The following is a 24,799-nucleotide window of genomic DNA, read 5'->3' on the forward strand; positions in this document are numbered from 1 at the left end:
GGGCATAATACTGTTCTCTTAGAGTTTTATGATGATTAAATGAAATAATATTTTATAGAAACATATTAGTAGATGATCATTAAGCATATTACATCATAAATGATGTCTGTTCTTATTAATAAATGCATCAAATATTAACATTTAAATTATGCTTTTTAAAAGTCAGATGGGTGAGGTAGGATATTTAATGAGTATCTCTGTATGCCAAGCCTGGTGTTTATTGGTGAAAACCTAAAGCAGAAGAATAATTGCTGACCTTTCACACACAGAATAGCCCAGCAGGGACAGGCCTGGGTCTTACAATATATTAAAGTATCCCTTATTTTATCAGGTTATTTTTTAGATTAAAAAATAAGAAAAACACAAATGCTTTAGAGAAGTTATTTTAATTCTCATTTCTTTGACAGTATTGTTATTTTCATTTTCCAGCTGAGGAATCTGAAGTTTATTTTTTTTTAATTTAAATTATTTATTTATTTTATTTTACAACATTGTATTGGTTTTGCCATACGTTGACTTGAATCCGCCATGGGTGTACATGTGTTTCCCATCCTGAACCCCCCTCCCACCTCCCTCCCCATCCCATCCCCCTGGGTCATCCCAGTGCACCAGCCCTGAGCATCCTGTATCATGCATCAAACCTGTACTGGCGATTCGTTTCACATATGATAATTTACATGTTTCAATGCCATTCTCCCATATCATCCTGCCCTCTCCCTCTCCCACAGAGTCCAAAAGACTGTCAATACATCTGTGTCTCTCTTGCTGTCTCACATACAGGGTTATCGTTACCATCTTTCTAAATTCCATATATATGCCTTAGTATTCTGTATTGGTCTTTATCTTTCTGGCTTACTTCACTCTGTATAATGGGCTCCAGTTTCATCCATCTCATTAGAACTGATTCAAATGAATTCTTTTTAATGGCTGAGTAATATTCCATGGTGTATACGTACCACAGCTTCCTTATCCATTCGTCTGCTGATGGGCATCTAGGTTGCTTCCATGTCCTGGCTATTATAAACAGTTAGGATGGCTGCTATCCAAAAGTCTACAAGCAATAAATGCTGGAGAGGGTGTGGAGAAAAGGGAACCCTCTTACACTGTTGGTGGGAATGCAAACTAGTACAGCCACTATGGAGAACAGTGTGGAGATTCCTTAAAAAACTGGAAATAGAACTGCCATGTGACCCAGCAATCCCACTCCTAGGCATACACACTGAGGAAACCAGAATTGAAAGGAATCTGAAGCTTAGAATGTTTAAGTAAGCTACCCAAAATACACCTGAAGAAAGCGACCTGCTGATTGCTGTCTCACATTCTATGGGCTCTCCGTTCTCAAACTGTAGGTGAGAAAACCGAGGCCCAGGGCAAGGAAGTGAGGATTGCAGGGAAGAGGACTGGCCCTTGAATCAGGCTTCCCTGTGTTTTCAGTCCCTCCTGCCTCTGCCCTTTGTTGGTTGTGTGAGCTCTGACAAAAACAATTAACCTCTCTAAACCTCCAGAGATTTTTAACAGTATATTTTTAATTGGTTTGTTTAGCATTTCCTAAATTATATCCCTTTGGAACACATGTTCCATCAGATGTTTAAAAGTGTTAAATAAAAAAAAAATGTTTCAGTGGTCCAATAAGTCTTGGAAACTCTGGTTTAAAACAAAGTTAAGCCAGTTGCTATACTGCAAAATCCTTAGAGCCTCTAAAATGCTAATTGCATCAAAATCTCCAAGGGAGGGGAAAGCAGGCAAGAAGCATTGACTTTTTTCATAGAAAACAGTGTGGAAAGTCCAGTTCTCTGTGCTCCATTCCATTGTATCACATCTTAATGTTTCTAAAAGTTTTGCTTTCAATTATCAAATAAATGTTGTTTTACTTTTTTATAACTATCATATAGATCAAGGTATAAACACTCTGCCCTGAAAAGTTCCCCACCTGTCCCTTCCCACGCATTGCCCCCCGCAACCCCCAACTGCCCCCTCCAAAGGAGGCACTATTCTGATTGCCATCACCTTGGATTCGTCTTGCCAAGGCAAGAACTCCATTTCAAGAATTCACTAGTGGTCCTGTGGTTAGGAGTCTGTGGTTTCACTGCTAAGAGCCCAGGTTCAGTCCCTCTCTGGGGAACTGGCTACCGTGACTCCATGTTCAGATTTTATTTTATACCTTATTATCATTACTATTTTGGCTATTTTTAACAGCTTTGTTGAGAAGCATAACTGACGTACAGTACACTGCGTGTATTAAAAGTGTATCACTTTATGTTTTGACACGGCTATAGGTCTGTGAAAGGGTCACCACAACCAAGATGATAACCATATACATCAGCCAAGAGTTCTCCTGTCCCTTGCTAATCTCTCCATCCCCCTCTCCTACTGGGCAATCTCTGAGCTGCATTCTGTCACTGTAATTTACATTTTCTAGAGTTTTATATAAATTAAATGATAAATAGGTGCTGTTTTATTCTGAGATCCAGCTCTGTCATTTCATATGTCTATAGTCACTCCTTTTTATTGCTGCTATTGCGCAGTGGGTTGTCATGCCCTCCTCCAGGGAATCTTCCCGCCCCAGGGGACCCAGGAGTTGAACCCATGTCTCTTACTTCTCTTGCATTGGCAGGTGGGTTCTTTACCACTAGCACCACCTGGGAAGCTGGTAGAATATTCTAATATCATTTATTTTTTAAAAAAGTATCCTTTCTACACTAAATTACCTTTCCATCTCTGTCAAAATCAGTTGTTCACATTATTGGGTGGAGTATTTATGGACTTTGTTATGGTCCATTGTTTTATTTAGACACCTTTATAACAATACAATTCTGTTTTGATTACTGTCGCTTTATACCCTTGAAATCAAGCAATATTAGTAACAAACTTTGACCTTTTTCAAATTGTTTTGGCTATTCTAAGTTCTTAGAATTTTTGTATGATTTTTAGGGCATCTTGTTAAGTTTTACAAAAATATTTAGTAATGTGGAATATTGGCACCTTAAAAATATTGAATTTTTAAGATAATCACATTATATCTTCCTACTTATGTGTGTCTTCATTAATTTATCTTAGTAATTTTTTTTTGTTTTTACTGTATACATTTTACACATTTTTGTCAGATTTATACCTAAGCTTTTCAAAATTTGTGCTATTCTAGAAGTTATTTTTTATTTTTAATTACAATTTTTCTTGCTTAGATATAGAAATAAAATTGGTTTCTGCACATTTTAAAATCTTGCTAAATTCACTTTTTATGCTACTACTATTTTATTCCACCAAATATTACACATCAGTGATAATATCTTCTGGGAATAAAGACAGTTTTATTCTTCTCACTTTAGTCTGGGAAGAAGTAGATTGCCATTACATACAACAATATGGATGAATCTCAAATAATACAGAGATGAAAGAAGACAGACCAAAAAAGAAATATGTACTATATGATTCCACTTATATAAAATACTAGAAAAAAGAAAATGCAACTTATCTGCAGTGACAGAAAGCAAATCATTTGTTGCCTGGGACCAGAGAATCACTGTCCAGGAAGGGATAGGACAGAGGAATTACAAAGGACTTGGGGAAACTGGGTGATGATGAACCTGTTCTCTGCAGTGATGGCTTCACAAGTGTGTGTGTATATATATAGCAAATATATATATATTATATATATATACATATATATTTATATACAAGTAAACATATAAACAAGTATATATGTATATATACATATATATACATACATATACAAACTTTTCAACTCTTCTTGCCTGGATGGAAAGCAGATTGGCAATTGGATGCACAGGAATAGCTGAAAATCTGCCTTTCTACCAGTTGGTGAGCAGAGAACCAACCTTTACCCTGGGGCTCTCCCAAAGATGGGACAGGAAGCACTTGGGTTAACTCTGGGTCAACAAGGCTCTCAACATAGTTTCAAATTCTCCTGAAACGGTTCTTTTAAATTCTTTATTTTTAAAAAAACTTTTATTGGAGTAGTGTGGAATTGATTTACAATGCTGTATTACTTTCTGCTGTATAGCAAAGTCAATCAGTTATACATATGTCCACTCTTTCTTAGATTCATTTCCCATACAAGACATTGCAGAGTATGAAATAGAGTTACCTGTGCTGTACAATGTACTCTTATTAATTAATTATCTGTTTCATACATAGTAATGTGTGTATGTAAATCCCAATCTCCCAATTTTTCCCTCCCCCTGCCCTTTCCTTCCTGGTAACCATAAAATTGTTTTCTGCATCAGTAACTCTATTTCTGTTTTGTAAATAAGTTCATTTGTACCATTTTTAAAGATTCTACATATAAATGATATCATGTAGTTTGTGTTTATTCTTCTCTGTCTCAGCAAAACAGTCTCTGGGTCCATCTATGTTGCTGCAAGTGACATTATTGCATTATTTTTTATTGGTGAGCAATATTCCATTCTATATACTTCCCAGGTGGCGTTAGTGGTAAAGAAACTGCTTGCCAGTGCAGAAGATGTAAGAGATGCTGGTTCAATCTCTGAGTGGGGAAGATCCCCTAGAGAAAGGCATGGCAACCCACTCCAGTGTTCTTGCCTGGAGAATCCCATGGACAGAAGAGCCTGATGGGCTACCACCCATGGGGTCACAAAGAGTCGGACACCACTGAATGACTGAGCAGGCACATACACACAGACCACGTCTTTTTTATCCTTTCATTTGTTGCTGAACATTTAGCTTGGTTCCATGTCCTGGCTCTTGTAAATAGTGCTGAAATGAATATTGGGATGCATGTATCTTTTCAAATTATGGCTTTCTCTGGGTATATGCCTGAGAGTGGGAGGCTGGATCATACAGTAGCTCTAATTTTAATTTTTTAAGGAACCTCCATACTGTTCTCCATAGTGGCTATACTAATCTACATTCCCACCAACGGTGTAGGAGGATTCACTTTTTATCCACACCCTCTCCAGTATTTATTGTTTGTAAATTTTTTGATGATGGTCACTCTGACAGGTGTGAGGTGATACCTCAGTGTAGTTTTGCATTTTTCTAATAATTAGTGGTGTTGAGCATTTTTTTCATGGGCTTTTGGCCATCTCTAGGTCTTCTTTGGAGAAATGTCTATTTAGGTCTTCTGCCATTTTTGATTTAAATTCTTCAAATAAACCCACTGGGTAGTACATGTCTGTGGGATGAATGTCTGTGGCTCGGGAGAATGAGGCACAGCCAACAGGAAACAGCAGAGTGCCTGGCACAACTATTCTGTAATCAGATTTTAATTTCTCTGTTTTCAGACCAATTCAGATTCAATATCTGTCAACCCTGAGTTTAGAGGTTCTCTGGGTTCAGCTGAAAAAGATAAAGGAGACTTGCTTAGCTGCAGGCTTTCTGTACAATTTCTGAATCTCAGATTTCTCTGCAGCCTTTATCCCTCTGCCTATGTCATCTGCTTTCCATCTTCCAGGAATCTGTTGAAATATCTCACCTGCAGTAAATCCACCTTCTGCTCATTCTTTTCACTATCGCTCCACTTCCATTGGAGGAGCTCACCATATTGAACTGGAATTCACATCTACTTTTGTCTTTTTTCATTAACCTTCTTTCTTTGTCTTTGCTCTCTTAAGCCTTACACCTTTTCTATATGCACTTACAGTGCCTTTTTTTTCCTTGAAAAACCTTCATATTTCTAGACTTAATATAAAAATCTGTATTTTTTTCCTGGAAATTTATAACCAAGTCACAATTTGGCATTGAACCACAAGAAGAAACAGCAGCAAATGTTTAGACTGAGACTCATTGATCTCTTTAAAGTAAGAAAATAAAAGTGTCTAAATGGTACCACTGAGTAGTCCCTGCTGGATAAGTGAGAGGTAACATCTGTACCCTTTATCCACAGATGCTCTCTATACCTCTGCTATGTCATTTTTCTCTTCCCCACACCCACTCCTTCTTCAATTGCTTTGCACAGTAATTTTTTCATATAATTTTATTTTTATCTTGATTAAAAATGAAAGTTCAGCTATATAAACAGAGTAAACAGAGGATATGCACATAGGATGAGGCTTTTAGAATCAGATGTAGAACAGGCATTAAGTAACTACTTTCTTCTCTCTGAGCTGATCACTACTAAGAAAGAAGGCAAGGAGGAGAAGCAGCTTCTTCTCTTCAAAACTTTCTTTCTCTACACATGACTGTTTTTATTTTTTTATTTTTAATTTATTTTATTAAAGTGTAGTTGATTTACAATATTGTGCTAATTTCCACTGTACAGCAAACTGACTCAGCCATATATTCAGTTCAGTTCAGTTCAGTCACTCAGTCGTGTCTGACTCTTTGCAGCCCCATGGACTGCAGCATGCCAGGCCTCCCTGTCCATCAGCAACTCCCGGGGCTTGCTCGAACTCATGTCCATTGAGTCGGTGATGCCATCCAACCACCTCATCCTCTGCCATCCCCTTCTCCTCCTGCCCTCAATCTTTCCCAGCATCAGGGTCTTTTCCAATGGGTCAGCTCTTCCCATCAGGTGGCCAAAGTATTGGAGCTTCAGCTTCAGCTGCACATGACTGTGTTTCATGTGTCTACTTGATGTGAAACTGCAAGGCTGGAATGGAGGGTATCAGTTTTGTCCCATGCCCATGTTTTTGGCCTGTTCATTTTCTTATTTTACTGACTTCCTGTCTTATGAATTTCAGACTTGCTTATCCAATCTCCTCAATCACATTAGCTAATTTTATAAAATCTTCCTTGCTTCCTTCCTTTTTTCCCTTCCTCCCTCTTTCCCTCTTTTCACCCCTCCTCTCTCTCTCTCTCTCTGTCTCTCTTTCTCCCTCTGTCTGTTTTCCCTCCTTATTTGTCTCATTTCCTTAGAGTTCAAACATTAACCAGGTAATTGGCAATTACCTTACTGAGAACCTACTATATGGCAGATATGCTATGTCAGCATTTCTTACATTCCCATCTTATATTTCCCATCTTCACAAAAGATCTAGCATTTTACAGATAAGTTTGATGAAGTTCAGGGAAGCTAAATCAATTCCCAGTACTCAGAGCAAATCAGTGGCAGAATATGATATAAATTTCACTTACTACTACAAAGTTCATATTTTTTCTATATACTTGGAAACTTTAGAATTAAGAGTAGTGCTATAAAGCTAGTTTCCCACAGGATACTTGAACCATCTAGATGGCTAGGGTTTTTTAATTGTTTTTTTTTTAAACTCAACTCTACCCTATTAATCAGTCTCCTTGACCATCATATTATTTGTGTGGCCTTTTAAAATATGCTTTGTGCTCAGAACTATGCTAGACATTGAGGAGAATGAAGAAATATAGACAGCAAACCCATTATCCTCTTGTTCCAAAAGTGATCAATTTGGAGAACACATGTGCCTGGAATATAATTTACTTGGAAAGATGGGACTTAACCAACACAGAAACCCATGTAACCGTTCCAGGCTATGGGTATCAGAATGCAAATTAGAGGGTATTAATATTTTCTGACTTTGAGAAGAATCAGTTTTACTGTGCACTTACTTTGTGCCAGGCACAGGAAAACAAAACATTTTACATTGTCTTACTATCCAGCCCTCCCATAAACACTAAGAGATATTTCCCTTTACATCTTTAATTTGTAGACAAGAAAATTGAGGTTGGAAAGGATGCATTGGTATAACTTTAGATGACTTTCATAAGTGGTAATTTTGTGGGACCTAATTAGGGTTAAATTTAACAGAAGGGAAGAAGGGAGCAAACAGTTCAAGAAAGATTTATAGAAGCAACACACTTCTAATCATCAGACTTCTGTTTGTGAACTAAACTCTTTATATATGCTGATCTTAAAAAATAAACCTGTTTATCTGGAAGAGTTAGTGGTCATCTTGGAATTTCTTATTGTATTTAATATTTGTATGATTTTTCAAGTTTACAAACCCCACCTTTATTATTATTATGTATATTAGTCTGCAAGGGCTGCCTTACCAAAGTACCACAAACTGAGTGACTTAAATTACAGAACTGTATTGTCTCACAGCTTTGGAGGTCAGAAGTCCAGAATCGAGGTGCTGCTGGGGCTGCTTTCCTCCATGGGCTGTGAAGAAGAGCTTCTTTCAGGCCTCTTGCCTAGTTTCTGGTGGGTGGTTGTCTGGCAACCCTTGGCATTCCACAGCATGTACACGTATCACCCTGTTTTCTGTCCTCATCTTCACATGGCTTTCTCCCTGTCTGCATGTCTGTGCTCAAATTTTCCCATTTTATTAGGGCATCAGTCGTATTGGATTCAGCCATGCTATTCCAATATGATCTCATCTCAATGAATTACATCTGCAATGATCCTATTTCCAGATAAGGTCAAAGTTGGGGATAATGGGGGTTAGGATTTAAGCATACAAATTTTGGGGGGTGGCAGAATTCCACTCATAACATTATGTTTTTGGGGAAAAAAAAATATTAAGTGAAAGCATAGCACTTAAAGTGAGACACATCCTAAGCTAGGCCCTTTAGCAGTCTTATCAATTAAAACATAAAAAATACAGATTGGTTTAGGTCTGTATTCTTGTCACTATTTTTATTGAATTATTAACAGTGACTCTAACATAATATGTTCCTCTTCCTTCTGACAATCCGTTTTGCCTCCAGAAATGTGTGTTCTTTAATTCTGGAGAATTTGACCTCACCGAATGTCCAAACTGGGAAGAGACCTCAGGGATCATGAAGTACTAAGTGGCCTTGAGGAAAGCACATTAAGCAGAAAGATCAGATACATTTCTAGCGTAGGACATATGAAGTTGCTTATATAAGTTGAGAAATGTAAGTTGCTTATGTAAGCCCTGAGAAATGGGCATAAGAATTGGTCATCCATTGTTTTGACACTTGCTGATCTACAATACTCCTCCTATAAAAACTGATCCTTTCCTTTGCCCCTGCCCATAGGAATAGCTGCTAAATCCATTTTTACTGACAGATAAAGCACTTTCTGAGCCAAGATGGTTAATTCCAAGTTGGGGTAATCAGTTCCTCTCAACTGGGATTTTCAAGTGAAGATTCAACGTTCTAAGTTGTGTCTAGTGAATGCTCAAATTCAAGTTAGAATGTTCTACAAAACTAAGACTGGGTTAGGCTTGACGCTGTAAACCAGAGTAGGTTGGAGAACTGGTTTGCAGAGGTAGAAAAGAGTGAAACAGGCAGAGAAGCAGAGACATAAGTGCATGTAGCCTTAAAGAGATGGAGGAAAGAAAGCTTGATTCCCCTATGCTCACGCCCATTGGACCAGCTATCCATTCTTTTAACTACTTTGATGCCTATGTTTTCTCATAAGTAAATGCCCTTTTTGTTGTTGCTGTTTAGTAAGTCAAGCCTGATTCCTTTGTGATCCCATGGACTGTAGCCCTGTCAGGCTCCTCTGTCCATGGAATTTCCCAGGCAAGAATACTAGAGTGGGTTGCGATTTCCTTGTCCAGGGGATCTTCCTGACTCAAGGATTGAACGCAGGTCTCCTTCATTGGCAAACAGATTCTTTACCACTGAGCCACCTGCAAAGCCCAAATACCCTTTTAGTATTCCATAATTCCTGGTTGGAAATCAAAGTAACCTAACAGAAACATATGTTTAGCCTAAGTCCCTCAAATATTTCTTGAGTGTCTACTATGTGCCAAACACTCCGCACTAGGAATTCAGAACCAACAGAACAGTGGGAGTTTCCAGTATTAAGAACTGTGGTCATTTATCTGAAGACCTAGAAAAGGCTGCTAGGAAAACATAGAAAAGGAGCATTTTATTGCACTCAAGAGTCTAGGTGGGACTTCTAATAAAGTAATATTTAATTAGAGACTGGGCTTTGTGCTTGATAAGAGTTAGCTTTTTGGTTTTGGTATTGGTTTATTTTTGAGCATAAGTATGAAACTTCTCAGTGTAAAAGAGGAAGGGTTAGAGTACATGTGAAAGTTGAGAAGAGTAAAATATCAGAATTAATCAAGGAATTGCAAAGAATTACTATTTCTGCAGGCCATGTGTGAGCAGGGCCTAGAGTACCCTAGAGGGCTCCAGAGGGGAAATGGCAAAATTATGAGCCCAAAACTAAGGAACACTTTTCAGAAGTTTGAGGAATACAGTGAGATGATCAGATTCGCAATTGAGAGAGGTTTTTTTTTTTTTTTTTTTTTTTGGCCAAATGTGGGGAATCATAGCAAGGGCAATGCTAAAGGAAATGAGACAAGTTGGGAGGCTAACCCAGTCATCCAGGCCAGAAATGATACAACCCTGAACTGAAATAATGGCAATAATAATAGAAAAAGTGATGAATACAAAAAGGTTAGGAAAATAACTTATTAAACATGGGGATTTATTATATTTGTGCATTAAATAAGAGGGAGAAATGTAGAATCATCATACAAGTATCACTTGTGTAATAAAGATGACAATCACCAATGAAAGGAAATGAGTCTGCCCTTCCTTCTCCCTATCAGAACCCCACTGGTCCAGATATAACTTGTCCTCCTTTGTATGCTATGGGGCCCTGGAGGGGAGGGGTGATTTATGATAGATGCTAAGCCAAGCATGGTTGACTCACTCTCCAGCATGCAATAATTTAGGAATGGGCCCTTAATTCAGTAAATCAGGATTTTACTTTTTTTTTTCTTTTTTTGCTTTAAAGACACTGCAAAGAAATGCATGCTTGGATGCACTAATACTATTTCTTTTTTCTCCCCAGATTATGTTTCAAATCTTTTTTTTTTTTTGAGTCTATAAGAATGAAGAAATGAAATACTGTGTTCAAGATGTAGACACCCATACCACCTGCGCTTAATATATGTATTGAAACAGTGCTGTAGTCTCTCAGCATGTGTTTGTTCCTTGTTTTGGAAAGGGGAGGTTAAGACAAGTTAGTATACGGCTTACACTGCTATTCAGTATCCAGAAAAATCTCCTGCTGAATGTACCAAGTGTCTCTAGGCATGGCTGTGCTGAGCTGTACTTAGTCGTTCTGTTGTGTCTGACTCTTTGTGACCCCATGGACTATAGCCCGCCAGGCTCCTCTTTCCATGGGGATCCTCCAGGCAAGAATACTGGAGTGGGATGCCAAGCCCTCCTCCAGGGGATCTTCCCAACCCAGGGATCGAACCCAGGTCTCCCACATTGCAGGTGGATTCCTTACCATCCGAGCCAGCAGGGAAACCCAAGAATACTGGAGTGGGTAACCTATCCTGTCTCCAGGGGATCTTCCTGACCCAGGAATTGAACCGGCATCTCCTACATTGTAGGAGCCAGGAATGGCTACCCCTTATGAATGCACTCCAGTGTTTTGGGGTTTCCCTTGTGGCTCAGCTGGTAAAGAATCCGCCTGCAATGTAGGAGACCTGGGTTCAATCCCTGAGTAGAGAAGATTCCCTGGAGAAGGGAAAGGTAACCCACTCCAGTATTTTGGCCTGGAGAATTCCACGGATGGGTCCATGGGGTAGCAAAGAGTCGGACACAACTGAGAGACTTTCACTTCACTTATGAATGCCAGTGGTCTGCGCATGTGATAAACCAACATGGGATTGTGAGGATGATTATGAGGAGGGAGAGGAGAGCACAATGAACCAGGAATCAGCATCTACTAGGAAGAGAGACACAAAAATAAACTGAGTTTTATGGTCTTTATGTTTATCATATTTTCCACTGCAATCAAAACAAAACAAAATAGAATGTTTCTATCAACCAGAAAGATGCATCCTCATGTTCAGAAACATTCTAAATATCAAAAAATGGCAAATGAGGGCTACGAGTTCCCCTACTCTCCTTACACAAAGAGAAAATTGACTGTTCCCACCAGGCCTTGGTCAAAGCAGCGAGCTTTTAGTTTTAAGGAATGTGAAGGGTGTGGTGCATAATGTCCTGGTGGAAATGCATTCTTGTTTTTGTGCATGCTTGTTTTGATTGTGTTTTTACACTGCAGTGGTGAATACCATCAGCCTGTCTCCCCATTGCAGCTCAAAGAGTGGAGAAACTGCTGTCCCTGAAGATATCTGTGCACCCAGAATGATGAAAAAAAGTGAAATTCAAGGTATTGAAGTTGAAACTACAAAAGATATAAAAGAATAGACAGGCATTAAAAAACTCACTGCAGGGGGTTGAAAGCAAGAAAGAGGGGGACAAAAAATCTATTACAACAAAATAATGTCTTTTCTAAAGTTTAAGGGGAAAATCATCTTGTTTTGTGAAAAGATGGCGAGACATGTTCATTGATCTTTTTAGGAGACAACAAAAAATTGGCCGTCAACTGAATAAAAGAAAATGAAGTTCCATTAATACAATCTGCCGAAAGACAACTCAGATAAATTGATCAGTGCAGTACAAATCATTTCTAACCTTTCCCCCTATTTGGAGAGGATGTTTTTTCAAGAGAGTAAACAACATACATCATCAACTTCAAGTGCTTTTTAGATGGCTTTTCCAGCAATAATGGAAATGGAGAATTTCTGGAACTAAGCATGTAATGCTTTTTATTTTTATTATTATTATTACCGGTCTGAAGAATATCAATATATTTGGAGAGGTTTGCACATGATTTTTTGGTAACTTTCATGTTGTAGTACTTCCTTGATTTCTTCTTTAGACTGATTTTTCAAAAATGTTAATATATAAGCTGTTCTGGCTTCTTTATTGAGTCCAGGACCCACCATCAAAGGGACCATCCACTTGAAAAGATAGTCACATTGTTTATAGATCTCTATACTGAAATTTTAAAAAGAAACTATTTTTCTTCTCAACAGTTTTGCTTCTTGAATTAAAAGAAGAGCAAAGGAAGTTATTTTTATGAATATTTGTTTCCCCTCTCTCTGTCCCTCCAAATGAATAACTTAAACATCTCCAATTTGCAAGATATACATTGTAGAGTTTCTAAGATAATTTCATAATACATTATAATAGAATTGTTTGTTTTATTTTAAAACATAGCATTTATTGTATATACAATTTATTGTAAACTAGAAAATTTCAGTAGTTCAGTGAGTAAATGAAAATCTGTTTGTTACAAATATCCTACATGAGTAATAAAAAAAGGAGTTTCAGAGAACGTGGGCTAATATTAACACTGTATTTACAAGATGCTAACTAATTTTTCAAGTGTGTATTTACTGACATATTTTCAGGTAAGCAGAGATTTAAAGGTAGTTATCATATTTCAATACTGAATTATAATGATGTTAATGTTATTTCTGAGTGTTTGTATTCATATAGATTATAAAATGTGTGGAACACAAGTTTTAACTTGTTTTATAACATTTTGGGTTATTTGTGAAGGGCCTAAAAGATCCATACTAAATATATAAAAATTTCTTCTCAGAGACAAATTTCCTCAGCCTGAAACCCAGAGAATTATCAAAATAAATAAACATATCTGAATACAAACACATAAGGAAAGGCAAAGAATAGGAAGACAGGCTCTCAGCAGGTGGTGCAGAGGGAAAAACTCTCTTTGGGCAATAAGGAAATCACACTCCTATATTCTCAGTAGTGCCCTAAGGAGAGGGGAACAGGTATACTTCAGACACTTCGCTAAACTCAGCATCTTAATCTCTCCGTCAAGGGGACTGACTAGTCCCCTTCCTGGGAGAAGATTCATCTTTAGGATTAGGGAGAGAGTTACTTGAAAAGCAGTCAAAGAATGGGGGTGGATATTTATTTGTTACTAATCCTCCACAGTGCATTTTAACAACTTGCTACACGCTTCCTCCACACTTTTTTCTATTTTTGCTGAGGTAGTGAGAGAAAAAAAATAGAGAAGGGACACAAAGAGGAAAGATTTTGTAGAGAAACCAGAGAAACACATGATTTACAAGATCTGTTTGGAATTATAAGAAATATATTTTACGAAACTGTGAAATGTCAGCCTCTTCATAGAAAGACATTTTCTCGGCCCAGTAGATCTTTTGAAGAAGACTGTTGTTGAAGCTCAAGTTTGGGCAGCGTTTCAGTTCATCACATGGTTTTAATGGTGTTGCAGGAGACCCTTTGGACCTGTGTGCTGGTTGCAGCAGCATATTGCAGCTCTGGCTGAATTACTGTCGTGTCTTCCCTTTGTGGAGGTGTTTTATACACAGGAAAGGGTCGAAAATTCTTCCATCCCACTAGTTTCAGGAAGGTGGAAATGACAGATCATTTTAATTTTGTCTATACTATTGAGAATATTAGGCTAAACACAATTGGGACTTTTAGGGAGCGAATCAGAATGGAACAATATGATTGGATAAATATTAAATTTAAGGAACTTCCTGATTTTTTTCTCTATAGCCTATAGACTGAAGTTCTCTTCTGGCTAGCATCTGGATCCAGGTTAGCAGGCCACAATTCATGCTCTGTCTGTGGGAACCTTTCTGCCCTTCCCTGTCTACCTTCAAGTTTTACATTACTACAGCATCGTAAAGGCATTTCCGTATGGATAAAACTCAATATCTTGTAACATATGGTTTATCCGGTTACTTACCTAAGAAACACACTCATTTCTGATATTGTTTTTAAATTTTGTTATAAAGTCTAGTAAAACATTTCCATTGCAAATAGATGTATGCAAATTTCTATAATTTATTCCATTTATTTATTTATTGTTTGTTTGCAGGGGCTAACTTACCAAATTTAAGTTTTTATCAGATCCCAGGTAAATTTGTATAACATATGAGAAATACACGAAAAGAAACATGACTCTGGAAGATTCAGATTCAATAACTGTGTGTTTTATAAAGCTGAGGAGGATTTACATAGAGAGGAAAAAGCCCAGAAGTTTCTGCAGGGAGAATGAGGAATTATTTTTTAGCGAAAGCCTCCAATGTCCAAGGCACTTTGCCAGGTATAGAACATTTACTGTCAAATTTAGTCTTTACACCATTCCTGTGAATTAGGCTTGATCCGTATTTTAAAGAGAAACCAATTCAGTCTCATTGAAGTCAAATAATTTGTTCAAGCAGTGAGGAAATGGCAGAGCCCAGGTTTGGACCAGATGTATCTCATTCACTGTTGAAATTTCATGCCTCTAACTGTGTTCAGAATACACACATAATATAATATATATGTATATGTATGCATTGGTGTACACATGTAAATGAATATAGATTTAAACACACATATGTAATCTAAAAGCATCATTTGTGGTGCTTATTATTTCAGTTTTTTTGGTTTCTATATTTCTCTGGGTTAAAAAAATAAAATGGATTTAACTTTGTAGTAAGGAGAACACTACTCATTTTATGAAATTTTTCATTTCTCATTTCTTTTCTTTGGGAATTTTTTAACCCAACAGTCAATACTAGATTCTTTCCAAGAGATTTTTTTTTTTTTAATTTTGTGTCTCACTGATATTAGGTTTTCATGCAATTAATTAAAAATATAGTTTGAGAAATCAAAAAAATGAACAATCTCTTGAATTATTTGTTCAAGATAAACTACACAGAATCACAATTTAATCCATTCATCAAATATTTATTGAGTATCTATTATATACCAGGTTCTCCCCTAGGTCTGAGTAGACAAGATACAAAATATCTGTGACCTCAAAGAGATGACATTCTAGTGAAGAAGAGAGAAAATAAGTAAGCAAATAATTAAGTGTATAATCACATATATAATTTTAGGTAGCAGTAAGCAGTACTCTTGCCTGGAAAATCCCATGGGAGAAGCCTGGTAGGCTACTGTCCATGGGGTCGCAAAGAGTCGGACACCACTGAGCAAACTTACTTGCTTACTTAAGCACATTAAAGGGAAGGAAGGTAAGTCAAGGAGACAAATGAATGGAAATGGGGGTATTTTCAGGTAGAGCATGGAGAACAGAAAGGCATGTCAAAGCACAGACCTTGAGGACATCACAGAACCATGAAGTGGTCCCTACAAGGACCACTCCAGAGGTGGGACAGACAAACCCAAGGAAAGAATGAGTCCTGGAGTGCCAACAGCTGAGAGAAGGCCAGTGTGGCTGAACATACAGAAGCTGTTAGAAAAGAAGGGAATCCACAGTAGAAGCAGCGTCAGGCTCTGGAGAAAGAGTTTCACTTTTATTTGCAGTATGATGCGAAGTCATTGGGTGTTTAGAATCAGGGGAGTAGCAGGACCTGACCTGATCCTATCTGCCACAGTATACCAAGATCTCTGATGAAGAATTTTTCAGTGTAATTATAGAAAAAACACTCTATCATTCTATTTCCACATATGCATTAAACCTGGAACTAAAACAAACATGAAGACTTCTAAATAGGGACAAGCTGTGTTTTAAAAATATTGTTCTGTCAAATATCTGTGGAATGGATATAATGTATTCTCCAACTTCTTCACACAATGTAGGTCCTACCTCAAAGAATATACAGATTAATCTGGGTACCAAACTTTCCAAACCAAATGTAAAATTTCTAGAAATAGTAGAATAGCTATTTGACCTAAGCATGAGTTTCTCCTTTTATCATTTAACATGATGAAAATTCAGGTGTGTTGGTATGTGAGTATGTGTGTGTATGTGTGTGTATATATGAAACACATATGAAAGTGAAAGTGAAGTGAAGTCCCTCAGTCGTGTCTGACTCTTTGCAACCCCATGGACTGCAGCCTACTAGGCTCCTCCGTCTATGGGATTTTCCAGGCAAGAATACTGGAGTAGGTTGCCATTTCCTTCTCCAGGAGATCTTCCCAACCCAGGGATTGAACCCAGGTCTCCCGCATTGTAGACAGATGCTTTACCGTCTAAGCCACCAGGGAAGTCCCTACACATATACATATATATTTAACATAGTAAAAGTATATTACTTAACATACACACACACACACACACACACACATATATATATAATATAAATTATATGTATGTGCCTGAGTGCTAAGTCACTTCAGTTGTGTCCAACTCTTTGAGACTGTATGGACTGTAGTGGGTCTACATACTAACACTGGAGCGGGTTACCATTCCCTCCTTCAGGGCATCTTCCTTACACAGGGATCAGACTCGTGTCTCTTGTGTTTCCTGCAATGGCAGGCAGATTCTTTACCACTAGTGACACCTGGGAAGCACATAATGCAATATAAATATAAATATATATACATATAATATATATGCATAACATATACAGGTATATTATATATGATGTTATGAAATTATTCCATATTTTATATTCTATAATTATTATACATTACATATCATGTATCATATAACATATATCAAATATATATTATGGTTAGGGTTAGAGATTATATATAATTACCATAATATATAGTATATATTATATATCATATCTTTTATACAGTAGCTCATATATAATAGATATTATACATATATTATATAATATATCATATTAAAATGCACTATATATTATCTATTGTATATATATGGTGTATGTATTATATATAAATATTGTTTTATATAATATATAATTGCAGGAAATCCTCATTGCAGGCAGATTCTTTACCAGCTGAGCTACCAGGGAAGCCCATAATATAAAATTTATGATATCATTAGGTTTTTATGTGTAATCATAAAATATATGCAACATCATACATATAGTGTTATATTTTATATGTAATATATATTCATATACTATATGATAAATATAATAACATTGTATATGCATTGATTAATATAAAACAGTAGTTAATATTATGTTAATATATTAATTATGTGATTTACAATGTGAAGTGAAGTGTTAGTCCCTCAGTGGTGTCTGACTCTTTGCACCACATGGACTGTAGCCCACCAGGCTCCTCGGTCCATGGAATTCTCCAGGCAAGAAAACTGGAGTGGGTAGCCATTCCCTTCTCCAGGGGAGCTTCCCAACCTAGTTATCAAACTTGGGTCTCTCTCACTGCAGGCTGACTTTTTACCACTGAGCCACCAGAGAATCCCATAAAATACAATATACTATATATGTGTATACTACATATATAACATTAAACCATTATTTTCATACTTTCATGATGGCCTTAATTGTTGTTGTTCAGTCATTGTGTCCAGCTCTTTGTGACCCCAAGGGTGTAGCACTCCAGGCTCCTCTGTCCTGCACTGTCTCCCGGAGTTTGCTCAAATTCATGTGCATTGACTCAGTGATGCTATCTACCTACCTCATCCAATGCCTCACCCTTCTTCTGTAGTTTCAGTCTTTCCCAGCATCAAGGTCTTTTGCAATCAGTTGGCTCTTCACATCAGGTGGCCAAAGTACTGGAGTTTCAGCTTCAGCATCAGTCCTTCCAATGAATATTCAGGACTGATTTCCTTTAGGATGGACTGGTTGGATCTCCTTGCAGTCAAAGGGACTCTCAAGAGCCTTCTTCAACACCAAAGTTCAAAAGCATCAGTTCTTTGGTGCTCAGCCTTCTTTATAATCCAGCTCTCACACGTGTTCATGACTCCTGGGAAAACCATTACTTTGGCTATAAGGACTTTTGTTGGCAAAGTGATGTCTCTGCTTTTTAATACACTCTCTAGGTTTGTCATAGCTTTCCTTCCTAGGAGCAAGCACCTTTTAATTCCATGGCTGCAGTCACCATCCACAGTGATTTTGGAGCCCAAGAGAATAAAATTTGTCACTGCTTCTGCTTTTTCCTCTACTATTTGCCATAAAGTGATAGGATCGTATGCCACCATCTTAGTTTTTTTAAGGCTGAGTTTTAAGTCAGCTTCTGTTCTTTCCTAATAAACATATTTTGTACAAATCACCAATTTTCAATATTATTTTCAGAGTACTCATTGCAATTGCATGGAAATACAATTAATTTTTATCTTTTGTATTGCAACCTTGCTGATCTTAATAGTACTAAAAGTTTTTGTGTTGATTTCATAGAATTTCCCATATATAAGATCATGTCATGAGCTAGTATAGATAGTATCACTTCTTTCTTTTCAATCTCAGTGACTTTTTTTTTTTCTTATCTGTTGTCCTGAATAGAACCTCCAGCAGAGCATTGAACAGAAAAGGTGAGAGTGGATAGCCTTGTTTTTTTCTGGTCTTAAGGGAAAGGCATTTGGTCTTCACCATTAAATAGCAAGTTGCTTAGGTTTGTCATAGATGTCATTTATCAGTGTGAGAAAGTTCTATTTTATTCCCATTTGCTGTAGATTTTAATCATAAAAGGCTCTTGGATCTTGCCAAGTGCTTATTCTGCATGTATTGAAATGATCATATAGCTTTTGTCCCTTATTCTGTTAATGTGGTACAGTACATTGTTTGAATTATAATTGTTCGTATTTTATGTGTTTCTGGATTCAGCTTGCTACTACTTTGTACCTGTATTTATAAGGAATACTGGCATATAATTTCTTCTTGTGATATCTTTGGGGGGGTTATTACTAATTCAATGTTTTTACATATTATAATTTTTATATTCTCTGTTTTTGAGTCAATTTGATTATTATTTTCTAGGAATTTGCCCATTTTGTCTAGGTCATCTAATTTGCAGTCATAGAATAACTCATAACCTTCTCTTTTTAGTTGGTGATATTCTCCAGTCACTATGTCATGGCTGAGACTCTTTGTGACCGGATGGACTGCAGCACACCAGGCCTCCCTGTCCCTCACCATCTCCTGGAGTTTGCCCAAGTTTGTGTCCACTGAACTGGTGATGCCATCCAACCAGCTCATCCTCTGCTGCCCTCTTCTTCTTTTGCCCTCAATCTTTCCCAGCATTAGGGTCTTCTCCAGTGAATTGGCTATTCACATCAGATTTTTGAGTCATTTTAAGTGATTAATATTTTCTAGGAATTTGCCCATTTTTGTCTAGGTCATCTAATTTGTTGTCATACAGTCACTCATAACGTTCTCTTTTATTCATTTTTATTTCTTCAGGGTTGGTAGGGAGGTGCCCTCTATCATGTCCAGTTTTAGCAGTTTAAGTCTTTGTTTTTCTCTTGGTCAGCATAGCTAAAGATTGTCACTTATGTTGATTTTTTGAAAGAGTTAATATTTTATTACATTGACTTTCTTTATATTTTTATATTCTCTGCTTTATTTATTTATTCTTTTATCTTTATGATTTTCTTTCTTCTATTAGCTACGTGCTTAGTTTGGATCTTCCTTTTCTACTTTAGGTGGATGACTAAGTGATTTGAGATCTTTCCTTTTTATTACTATAACTTCTTATAATTTTGTAAATGAATTGTCCCCATCTTTCTTCAGTTGCCAGTATTGGTTCAAGTACGTGTGGGTTCTGTTTTTAGGTGCGTACATGTTTATGCTTGCTATACTTTTCTGATGAATTTTCTCTATTATTATAAAAAGTCACTCTTCATCTCTAGAAGCTTTTTTTGCTTTAATGTCTCTCTTTTCTGATGTTCAGCTCTTTTGTGGTTATAGTTTGCAGGTTGTTTCAGATTGTCAGCACGTTTGAATCTACAGTGGGTCTCCTCTATGGGATTTCCCTGGCGGTCCAGTGGCTAAGACTCCATGCTCCCAATGAAAAGGGCCCAGATTTGATCCTTGTCAGGAAACTAGATCCCATATGCTGCAACTAAGCATTCTTATGTTCCCCTGCTGCAATTAAAGATTCTGTGTGCCACAGCTAAGACCCAGGGCAGTCAAGTAACTAAATAAATATCAAAAAATAAAGGGTGTCACCTGTACTTCAAATATGACAAATCTTTGCCTTTTGAATGGAGTGTTAATTTGCATTTAATGTTATTGACATGGTTATATGTATTCTGCTACTGTGTTTTTGTTTTCTATATAAGTCGTGTATTTTTCCCTCTATTCCTCCTTTTTCTTCACTTATAGTTAGTTGAGTATTTTCTAATGAAATACTTTAAATATCTTAATGATTTTAGTTATATCTTGTGTTATTTCCTTAGTAGTTGCTGTAGGAACTACAATTTCCTTGTCAGTGTTTTATACTTTTTAGTGTATAGGTTTTTCACCTCCTTAGTTAAGTTTATCCCAAGTATGTTATTCTTTTATACAATTTTAAATGAATTATTTCTTTCTCTTTCTGATAGTTTGTCACTATTGTATAGAAATGCAATAAAGATTAAAGACAAAAAATATTGTAGATGCAACTATAACTAAAATGAACAGTAAAGGGATAAACATAAAGATTTTAAGTATGACTTCAAAAACACAAAATGTGAGGGAGGAAAGTAAAAAAAAAATGTAGATCTTTTAGAATGTGTTAGAACTTAAATGACTACCAGTTTAAAATAAGTGGATAGAGTTGTAGGTAAACATATAAACTCCATTGTAAATTGGACAATACTCAAAAAGTAGAAATGAAGGAACACAAGAATGCTGTGAAAGAAAATAATCAAACCACAAAGGATGAAAGAAAAGGAAAAAATGAACAGAGAAGAACTACAAAAATAACCAGAAACAAGCAATAAAATAGCAATAAGTACATGCTTGTCAATAACTATTTAAAATGTTAATAAGCTAAATGTTCCAGTCAAAGGACATACCATGGCTTATTGGATTAAAATACACACACACACACACACACACATACAAACAAACAATAAAACAAGGGTACTCATCTGTATGCTGTTTACAAGAGACTCATTTTAGAGCTAAAGATACACAGAGACTAAAAGTAAGGGATTGAGAAAAATATTTCATAAAAAAAGAAATGCTAAGAAGCCAGGGTAAATATTCATGTTAGGCAAAATAGACTTTAAGCAATGTCTATAACAAAATATGGCATTTAATATATATGGCATATAATAATAATAATATTGATCCTTTTACCATTATATAATGATACTAAATAAAATACGATTGCTCCTTGGAAGAAAAGCTATGACCAACCTAGATAGCATATTAAAAAGCAGAGATGAAAAAAAAAAAGCAGAGATATTACTTTGCCAACAAACATACACCTAGTCAAAGCTATAGTTTTTCCAGTAGTCATGTATGGATGTAAGAGTTGGACCATAAAGAAAGCTGAGCGCCAAAGAACTGATGCTTTTGAACTGTGGTGCTGGAGAAGAGTCTTGAGAGTCCCTTTGACTGCAAGGAGATCAAACCAGTCAATCCTAAAGGAAATAAATCCTGAATATTCATTAGAAGGACTGATGCTGAAGCTGAAAGTCCAATACTTTGGCCACCTGATGCGAAGAGCTGACTCATTTGAAAAGACCCTGATGCTGGGAAAGATTGAAGGCAGGAGGAAAAGGGAACAATAGAGGATGAGATGGTTGGATGTCATCACAGACTTGATGGACACAAGTTTGAGCAGACTCCACAAGTTGGTGATGGACAGGGAAGCCTGGCGTGCGGTGGACACAACTGAACAACTGAACTGAACTGAAAGGGATCAACAGGGCTTCCCAGGTGGCTTAGTGGTAAAGAATCTGCCTGCTAATGCAGGAGACACAAGAGATGTGGGTTCGATCCCTAGGCTGGGAATATCATCTGGGGTAGGAAATCACAACCCACTCTAGTATTCTTGCCTGAAAAATTTCATGGACAGAGGGATCTGGTGAGTACAGTCCACAGAGTCACAAAGAGTCAGACATGACTGAGAAAACACATGTGTGTGCATGCACACACACACACACACACACACACACAAAGGGATCAATAAGAGGTTATTACGCTCTAACATATTTGCACTCAATAAAGGAGTACCTAAAAATATAAAGCAAGTATTATTAATGGATATAAATAAAGAATGTGATAGTGATACATATAATAATAGGGCACTTATTCGCCATTTCTTGTTGTTTTTATTCCTGCCTTTGTACTTGAGTTTCAGTCTGGTACCATTTCCTCACTTCAGTGCAGTTTTATTTACACCCACTTTATCCCCTTATTGTCAAATATACTACATTTCTATATGTTAATTCTCAACAATATAATTACTTACATGTTGTTTTACTAATTTCTTTTTAAATGAGTTAAGAGAAGAAGGTAGAAAATTGGCAATTATCCTGTCTTTTGTAATTGCGTACATAATTCTGAGTGCTCTTTTTTTTTTCTTTTTCTTTCTGTGGATTTGAATTTCTGACTATTGAAACTAGCTTTCAGTCTGAAGAATTCCTTCAGTATTTCTTATAAAGCAGGTGTTCTGGAAACAATTATCTCGGGATTTGTTTCACTTAGGAGATGTTTACTTCACCTTTATTTTTTCAGAGATAGTTTTTTTGACACTAGTTGACAATTATTTTCACTTTCAGCACTTTGACTATGTCACCCCACTGCTTCTGACCTCCATTGTTTCTGATAGAAAGTCAGGTGTTAATCTTTGTGTAATTTCCTCATGTATGTGTCCTTAGTCTCTCTGCTTTCACAATTATATTTTAAATTTTGGCTGCTAGCAGCTTGACTATGATGTGTCTGGGTGTTAATATATGTACTTGCTTTTATCTTACTTAAGAATTTGTTGATTTGGGGGAATGTTTAAAGCCTTCATCTAATTTTGGCAGCTTTCAGTTATATATCTTTGAATATTTTCCCTGTCCATTTCTCTCCTTTACTTCTTGAAAATTAAAGTGAAAGTCACTCAGTCATGTCTGACTCTTTGCAACCCCAGTGGAATTCTCCAGGCCAGAATATTGGAGTGGGTAACTGTTCCATCTCCAGGGGATCTTCCCAACCCAGGGATTAAACCCAGGTCTCTCGCATTGCAGGTGGATTCTTTACCAGCTGAGCCACAGGGGAAGCCCAGAAATACTGCAGTGGGTAGCCTATCCCTTCTGCAGTGAACCTTCCTGACTCAGGAGTCGAACTGGGGTCTCCTGCATTGCAGTCGGATTCTTTACCAACTGAGCTACCTTTACTTCTTATATCCCCATTATATGAATTTTAGTGCATTTATTGATGTCCCACATTTTTCTAAGACTTATTTTCTTTTCATTCCTTTTTCTCAATTCTTCAGATTGTAATATCTCTATTGAATCAATATTAAAGTTTTCTCATTCTTTATTTCTGCCTGCTTATATCTATTGCTGAGTCCTGCTAGTAAATTTTTTATGTAGTGGACTTTTAATATCAGAATTTTCATTTGGAAATTTGGAAATTGAAATACCCAATCATTTCTATATCCTGTACTGATTTACATTATTTAATAATATTATCATTATACCTTCCTTTAATTATTGAAACATAGTAAACTATAGTATTTGAACTTATTTACAATTATTGCTTTGAAGTATTTGTCTGCTAAATTCAACTGGGTCTCTTCAAAAGCAGCTTCCATTTTGTTTTTTTAATGCATGATTCACAATTTCCTTTTTCTTTGTAGTTCTGAATTTTTTGTTGTTATTAAAAGCTGAAAATTTAAATTGTATGTTTTAGCAGCTTCAAATAATATTTTCCCAACTCACACATGACAGAGTTTGTCATTATTTTTTGCTGGTTTGTTTGCTTATTTGTTTAATGACCCTGTTGAACTAATTTTGCAAATCTGGTTCTCTTACAATTTGAAACTTCAAATCTCTCCACTCAGATTATAAACCTTGCTTTTATATTGTTGTCTGGCTTGCTAGGCATTGACCCTGCATCAACATAAGCCACTTCTTAGTCAAAGGCCATATTTAAGCCCACTTAGCAAGGTTAATTTTACCTTTTACCACTGAATGTATATGTAGCTTGAAGGTGGCTACCACAGTTCAGGGAGTTCATTTGTTTGTTTATCTATCTGTCTATATATCTATTTACTTAATATATTTCAGCCAGTGACTAGGCACTTAGAAGTATCATCTCTGATTTCTCCTGAAAGGGCACAATCTTGAACATGCACACTGTTTTCTAGATTACCAAGGATGGTGATATAATTTTTATTTTTGGGTTCCTGGGAGTTACACTTGGGTTAGAATAGGTGATTAGGTTATTAGGATTAGTTATTACAGAGTCAGTGTTTGGTCAAAAGTTGTATTTAAGACTTTTGTGCCCGTGAAGCTCCATGTTGA

The 24,799-nt window shown here is 36.6% G+C and overlaps 1 long non-coding RNA gene across 1 annotated transcript; it reads left to right on the plus strand.

Annotated features, from left to right (window-relative positions):
* The first annotated feature begins 1,648 nt into the window (after positions 1 to 1,648).
* On the plus strand, positions 1,649 to 18,464 carry LOC122419800. The gene is made up of 3 exons (XR_006263005.1): positions 1,649 to 1,659; positions 2,912 to 2,918; positions 18,251 to 18,464. It is a non-coding gene; the product is annotated as an uncharacterized LOC122419800 (long non-coding RNA).
* Positions 18,465 to 24,799: the final 6,335 nt, after the last annotated feature.

Source organism: Cervus canadensis, chromosome 17 (genome assembly GCF_019320065.1).
Source record: "Cervus canadensis isolate Bull #8, Minnesota chromosome 17, ASM1932006v1, whole genome shotgun sequence".
Taxonomy (NCBI): domain Eukaryota; kingdom Metazoa; phylum Chordata; class Mammalia; order Artiodactyla; family Cervidae; genus Cervus; species Cervus canadensis.